At 36.0% G+C, this 8,085-nt stretch overlaps 1 pseudogene; it reads right to left on the bottom strand.

Moving 5' to 3' along the window:
• Positions 1-4,826, bottom strand: LOC107750781 (ankyrin repeat domain-containing protein 53-like; annotated as a pseudogene).
• Positions 4,827-8,085: the final 3,259 nt, after the last annotated feature.

The following is an 8,085-nucleotide window of genomic DNA, read 5'->3' as shown; positions in this document are numbered from 1 at the left end:
CTAATAGTGTCCTGGCTTCAGCTCCTCGGCCAGGTGCATGGCCACCTCAGTCCAGGGCGAGGCAGCGACCCAAGCGAGGCAGATCCAGCACACTGCAACACTGGAACCGCCGGAGATCATGGAGCTGTTTGCTTTTCCTGATCTCCTGCTGTTTGTCTTTTCGCCAAATGGCATCTTTCAGAAACCTGTTGCACAAACACATTTGTTCATTTGCACATCTGACGTCATGCCATGAGTTTTTGTAATGTCATGCAATGTTATGTAATTGAACCTAAATCACACACCGAGGAGTCTCTTAACATTTTGTGGCTGTCAGTAGCATCTGATACCTGGCAGTGAGCCTGTGGCCCCAGATCCTAGCGAGGTCGAGAGGCGTGTTTCTCACTAGCGTCTCTGTACAGTCTGTCAAACCTTCAGCAGCGGCCAGGTGCAGTGGAGTCGGTCCTTCATCTGTACTGAGGAGGCTGACAACAGTTTTACTACAGAGGACACGGATCTGACACCATAGAAACTTCACTAAAAATTGTGATTATGCAGACAGTGTATCCATTGTTTCATTTACTGGTAACTTGAGTTCAGTATCTAACCATTTCTGGCATAATTTTGAACAATTCATTAGTTCATTTAAAAATAAATTAAATCTAAATAAAATAATTATTTTCATAATCTTTCATCAAAAAATAATATCATGCTCCACTTTCAAAATTACTTTCCTTTTCAGCTGATGTTATCAATTCTGGTCTAATTTTGCATAATTCATCAGTGCATATTATTAAAAAATCAATCAATCAATCATCAGTTTTCATCTTTCATCTAAATATAGTAACTTGCTCCACCTTGAAAATTAGTTTCCTTTTTTAGCTGATGTTGCCAATTCTGGTTTAATTTTGCAAAACTCATTAGTGCATGTTATTCAATAAATAAAATCCATTGTCATTAAAATATAATAACATGCTCTGTCGTCAAAATGATCTTCCATTTCAGCTGATGTTACCAATACATGTCTAATTTTGCACAATTCATCAGTGCATGTAAGTAAATAAATAAATAAACAGTTTCCATTTTTCATTAAAATATAATAACTTGCTTTACCTTCAGAATGCCTTTTTTGGTTGATGTTGCCAGTTCTGGTCTAATTTTGCACAATTAATTAATTCAAGTTATTAAAAACATAAAATCCAAAAAAATAAATAAAAACCATTCTAGTATGTTACACTCACCTTTCCTGCTCCAATCAAATCCCAGTGGATGAAATCAAGCCACCCCCCCCCTCCTATTTTTTCTTGGTTCATTCCAAAATAATAACTAAAATTGATTGTAAATGCTGTTTCTTGCTGACTTTAATGCAAGAAACAATGCAATATGCATGCACCAAGAGCTTGTAACACTCCAAAGAGAAAGGAAAAATTGAAATCGCATCATATGACCCCTTTAATACTCATATCTGTGTTTACCTTCATCATTAAATATGAATCTTAATGATTAGGAGTTCATACACATCGATCTGGGCTCCATGTTCCAGCAGGTAAATGAGGCAGGTGTGTGTGTTGGGTCGGCTCTGAGCACTCAGCACCATATGTACAGGTCTGCGTCCATGAGGACAACTGCCATTCACATCCACAATCCCACCGGCCTCCAGCAGCAGCTCCATACACTCCAGGTGTCCATGTAGAGCTGCTATATGAAGCACACTGAGACCCTGACACACACACACACACACACACACACAGGTACACACACACACTTATATATCATACAGTTGCTTAAATCAATAGATGAACTGATAAAAAAGACAACAAAAAGTACTGTTATGGATTACATCTGACTTCATACACTAAAACTCGGATCATTTGGTTAAAGTATGCAATAAATAAAACAATAAATAAATAATGCAAAAATGGCCTAATCCAATCAAATGCCTTTTTCAGTTGATGCTACCAATCCTGGTCAAATTTTTCACAATTCCTAAGTGCATGTTATTAAAAAATAAAAACAAACATTTGTTTAATATTGTTTTCATAATTTTTCATTAAAATGCCTCCAAAATTACTTTTCATTTCAAATGATGTTACCAATCAAGATATAGATTTATGCAACGCTAACATACTTCTTTATAATGTTATAAGATCCAAAATATAAATATATACACTTGTAAAAGATGACAGTAAAGCTTGAAGTCATGTTTAAGTCAAAACTTTGGTTTGGAGTCAGATCATTTCATTTTATAGATGTGAAATTGTTCCATTAATATTAACAATTGTATAGATATGGCTTATCTTTATTAATCTATAAATATGTCCCATCCACTCATTTGGAAACCAAGACTCAATTTTCTCTTAATTAAATGGTCTATATTAATCCAGAATATTTGTGTAGCCTATATATGCACTGTAAAAAATGACCGAGAATTTAACGGTAAAAGACTGTAAAAATGCTACAGTAAAAACCTGTTAAATGGTTAATGGTAAATTCCCCTACTATATACAGTGAAAAACTGTATTGGACATTACATGTATTTGGACATTAAATTTACGGTAGTATACCATTTTTGGAAGTGAAAAAGACCGTATAATTTACAGTGAATAAAGGTTGGTATATTAACATTATATCAGTTAATGAAATTACGGTATTTAACTGTAAATTTAAGTTAAAACCGTAAAACTGTAAAACCTAAAATGTTGCTACGGTAAAATTCCGGCAACCACAGCTGCCGGTTTTTTACCGTAAATTTTACGTAATTTTTTTTACAGTGTGCAATGGAAAATCATTTCCTTGTCGCCTTTACAGAAATTGCAAGAGTAAGATCCATTTAGTCTAAAAAGCTCCAGAACATTAAGTCTCCAAACACAAGACCAGAAGACCAGAAAAAATGAGCTGAAGGATAGATGATGTTGAGTTTATTCATAATGAAGTTATTTGCATAATATTTGTATTACTAATAAAAACATTTCTGAAGAGGAGGAATAAGAGACAAAAAGGTGACCCAGCTGACTTCATATTAGCACTGCATCACTGGCTCACTCTTTAATTTGTAATGTTAAGCAGATGGAGCTGAATTAATAACAGTACATTCATTGTTGCTGTGTCCCAATTTGCATACTATCCATCCTAAATAGTATTCGAAAATAGAATCAAACTGCATCCCATATACACTATGCACTTATACACTATGTACTTATGCACTATATATTCAACCATGTAGTGTAAAAATTTTATAAGGTTATGTTGTCATTAATAATCGGAGTCTGATTGCCCCTCCCCCTTTGCGATGTAATTAAAGCTGCGACAGTTGAGTGCATGAAGTGTCCAACATCCTACATTTCATTTTTTCAGTTATTTAAAGGGGTCATATTATGCTCTTTTACAAAGTCTTGATTTTGTTTTGGGGGGTGTACTAGAACAGGCTCTCATACTAGGTTGTTCGAGAAAAACATAATTTTTCAATGTCATCCAGCTCAACCAGGTCTTGTCCCATTCGTCGGTATTTGTGATATCACAAATCCGGAAAATATGCGTTGTAGTCCAAACGAGTCGTTCGTTGTAGTTTTTGAAAAGTGATTTCTGTTAAATAAAATATCTCCTTTTGAAGTGGACTTTGAGCTTTGTAACTTTAGATGTATCCTTTGCTGCCTTTGAAATCCCACAATCCTGTGCGTTCCATACCGTGACGGTTGAGCTAAAAAATAAAGATGGCGTCTGAAAGTTGCGTTTGGTGGTCAGTTTGTGTGTAAATGTATATTTCTGACTAACTTTTTGCACTTTTGATGTTATGTCTAGCGAGAAATCAGTATTATAGTAATTAAATATTCGTTTAGTTATCACAAAAACCCGTTCTATTTTGTTGTAGATCATTAAACCGTTAAGCTGCCTCAGAAGCCTGTCCGAAATCAGTTTCATGAGGTGCCGTCGTGCAAAAACGGCAGCGAGGCAGCAATCAGCTGCCTAAGTTTTCGGATGCAGCCATAGTATGTTGAAAAGAGTAGGCCTATGCCAAAGATTCCCGGATGGTCTTGAGATTAAAATTCGAAGTGCAGATCGATGCACACTCTAATGGCTAATATTGCCCACAACACATTGCGCGGTGGACATAAAAAGTGTTTAGAAACTACAAACATGGCGGACATGCGAGACCAATGGACAGGCAGAGAAAGGGGTTTGAGTGATAAATAATCAATGTCTAACCTGATTAAAAATATTTATTTAATGTTATGCGCGTTATATTTAATCTGCAGTAACATTGTGGACTCTTATAATGACACGTTTGGTCATTAACTTTTAAATGCATCATTATGCAAACTCGGCATGATAGACCCCTGACAGGCAGATCAAAGTGCCTCTTCATTTCTCTCCAATAGGTAGGAAATTAAATTAAACGAAATGTGGATTTTGTTAACTGTGACAAGATGATTGACAGTGCAGATTAAACAGTGACAGAATGCATGTAACTAACACACTCAAAAGTCAAAAGTATGTACTTTTTCTTCACAAAAAGAGTACATACTTTTAGAGCATAGTATAAGTAGGCGAATTGTGACGCAGCATGTGTGTGAGTATAAAACACGCACGTGTTTGTCAGTATACAGGGGTTTGCGCGCGAAGATGTACGAACCAGAGCCAGAGAACCGGAATCATTCGACTGAGTAATACTAGAAATAAACAAATGTAATGAGCTTATACATTTTTATGTTAATCATTATGGGTTATTAATACCACAACTAATACAAAATATAAAATGTGTTATTTTATTCAAACTATTTCTAAAAACATTGAGCTGAAACTCACCTCATGACCGCCGAGTTTGTTGACGTTTCTTTCTCTGTGTCCATGGCGTCTCTCCTGTCAATCAAACTCAAGTGTGCGAGCTGAATTAAAGTCATTCCAAGTCATGTACGCACTCTGGCGTAGTTTACGCAAGCGCCGGAAGCGATCTCTCGTGCGTATACGTCACTCATTGTTTACACAGTGCTTCTTTATGCACCAAGAGCTTGTAACACTCCACAGAGAAAGGAAAAAATGAAATCGCATCATATGACCCCTTTAAGAATAGCATGTGACACTGCTTGAAATGTCATGTGAACTCCCATCATCTGATAAAATGTTGAACTAAACATGTATTTCTGCAGGATATGTGCATAGATGACCAAGTTAAACAATAAAGAGCCCTAAAGGGGGAAGGTTATCAAGTGCCCATCAAGAGTTTAGCCTTTTGACATCATAATTGTATAGATGCAAAGTGCACATTGGTGCATCTAAAAGAATGCCTTGTTGAGCAACCTGACAGCTGCTAGAGAAAATATGTAGATAATCTGCCAAAATAATTTTTACTTGCCTTTTGTCCTGTGTGACTGCATGCAGAGATTGATCTGTATTATTGATTTTGCTCATGGCATCCAAATGCATCTCTCTGAAACTGCAGAAGACTTGATTTGGGATGATAATGGATCATAGCTACGTTCTCTGTTTCTCTGTGGGTTCTCGGTGATCAATGCTTTCTGCTGAGAGGCATCAGATGCTTGATGATGATCAGTGGAAGTGCAGGTGTCTGCAACTCGTCCCATTTAAATATCAATGAATCAGTGTTCATTATTGTTGCTTTATAATTGAATCAAATTTCAAAGCACAAACCTTACTTATCTCCTTTAGTGCTTACTAAATCAGATCATTATACTACAGATTAATTTTTATTAGGGCTGTCAAGTTGATATTAGTGCTAGTGTTAATTATTAAAAACATATTATTATTAGTAATATGCATTGCTAAGAACTTCATTTGGACAATTTTAACCCTCTGATGCATGAATTATTAAATCACAAAATAATATTTTTTTTACGTTTGTTTTTACTTTTAAACAAGTGAAAAATCATGCCAATTAATTTTTTTTGTCAATATATTATATTTTAAGGGAGTTACACATCTGTCTACTGTAGTGGACACCATGAATCAAACGTATAAAAAGTAAATTACCTATATATAGGCCCATAGGCAGAATTATACCCTTTGGTGCATGACGTCTACTGTAGTGGACAGGTATATTTTCTGTCACAGAACAAAATGTACAAGAAAAATATTGTTCAAATCTGGATGAAACTATTTTTGACATTCTATTGAACTGAAAAATATTTTTTGTACCTGTCTGGTTTTTTGAGAATAAAATTATTTAACACTTATTGCCGAGGTACATGGTGCATCCCCTTTTCCTGCCGCCATTTAGAATATTTTATGCAATATCTCAAAACAAAAAAATAGATAAAAAGACAACAATTAAATGGAATCGTAGACAACACTTTGGGGGTTCGCCAGTTGGTGGTTGGGACATGATGCTACATCTTAAATGGTTCAAAATGGCATCCACTGTAGTGACCACGATGCATGAGAGGGTTAAATGCGATTTTCTCAATATTTAGATTTTTTTGCACCCTCAGATTCCAGATTTTCAAATAGTTGAATCTCGGCCAAATATTGTCCTATCCTAACAAACCATACATCAATGGAAAGCTTATTTATTCTTAGATTATGTATAAATCAAATCAAATCAAAAAAAAAAAAAATCGACCCTTATGACTGGTTTTGTGGTCCAGGGTCACATATATATCTATATAATGATACATTTATTCAATTAATCGGCATATCATATAATTTTTTACATGCTTAAAATTCTGACTTAACAGGAAAAAGAGACACTGTGAACTTCTGAACCGCAGCGTTTCTGGGCCGCTGTGAGCCTAAAGGCAGAGGAAGGGGTCACTCTGACAAAATGTCAATAGAAACTGATCCTAACTCCATCTTTAACTGCCCTCAAACTATGCCACATCTTTCGAAAGAGAGCCACCTCGCTGTGCTGTCATGAGATCATGTACCGAGCACATAAGCTCAGGGCGCAGATGAGGGTCACGACCTTTGTGCGCTTCATCTCTGATCTGGGATCAGTTCTGTTGGACGGCTGAAGGGAGCAATGGGACACGGAAGAGAACGAGCCTCTGGTCACAGACCAGCAGAGCGCAGTGAGATTAATGGGGGATGGAGGAAGTGAAGATTACAGACAAATGTTGGCTGATGAAACTGGCTCAAAGCTTCCCTGAAAATGAGATCATGGATTTCTCTTGCCAGCTGTTGTACATTACCATTGGCCACTGTCTAGACCAATAAGGACACGACTGCTCTGAAGTGGGCGGAGCTATGACACCAGCTCAAAAGACCAAACACCAACATTGAAAAGGCCAGATGTGCCTGAGGATGTGCCTCTCTGACTCAAATGAACACTCAGTTGAGTCAGTAACACTTTCCAACAAAGCTTTATAGTTGATGCAACAAAACTTTCAATGTATTCAATGCTAATTTACCTATATTGATGCATTTTTAAGTATAAACAAACGTGTTAATGTGTACAAACTAAAGACCTAGATAAATATAAGCTGTAGAAAATGTTTTTATGATATTGCCAGGGTTATTAAAACTACAACCATAAATGTTTTTGTTACTATAAGTAAAATAGATGATAACATAAAAAAACATATATAAAATTTATTTCAGCTATAGTTGCCAAAGAAACATTTCTCATTTTAATTTTGTTTAACTTGTACTAAAATAACACAAAAGTAAAACTGAAATAACAATGAACAAAAACTACCACTTCTATTTTTATAACATACTGTTTTTCTATTTCAGAAAACTTTGATAAGTAAGATGACGTCATTCGAAAAGTGAAATATTGTGATACTTTTTTGGAGACAAACGTTTTTGGAGCAGCGTGTACTAACAAATCAACTGCAGTATAGGATCAAGAAAATGCATTTAGAAAGTAAACAGGATGCATTTCGAATTGAATGTGAAAATAATCTGAAGTGATGTAAGAAAGCAGTAAAAAAGATCCGCACGAAGCGCATCTATATTTGATGAATCACATTTTGCAGGGCTCATTCTGAGCCGGTTCATGTAAGTGCGCTGATGTTCGCTCTCTCTCCTTGAGTTTCTCATCCTCCTGTTTGTTTTAGAGATGGAGAGAGAGAGGTGGAGAGAGAGAGAGAGAGAGAGAGAGAGAGAGATGGAAACTGTAAGGCAGCAGAGGATGAGATCAATAAAGCTATT

Source organism: Sinocyclocheilus rhinocerous, unplaced genomic scaffold, assembly GCF_001515625.1.
Source record: "Sinocyclocheilus rhinocerous isolate Xijiao unplaced genomic scaffold, SAMN03320098_v1.1 scaffold1564, whole genome shotgun sequence".
Lineage (NCBI taxonomy): Eukaryota > Metazoa > Chordata > Actinopteri > Cypriniformes > Cyprinidae > Sinocyclocheilus > Sinocyclocheilus rhinocerous.
Note: the sequence above shows the minus strand (reverse complement) of the source record. Positions and strands in the feature narration are given on the sequence as shown.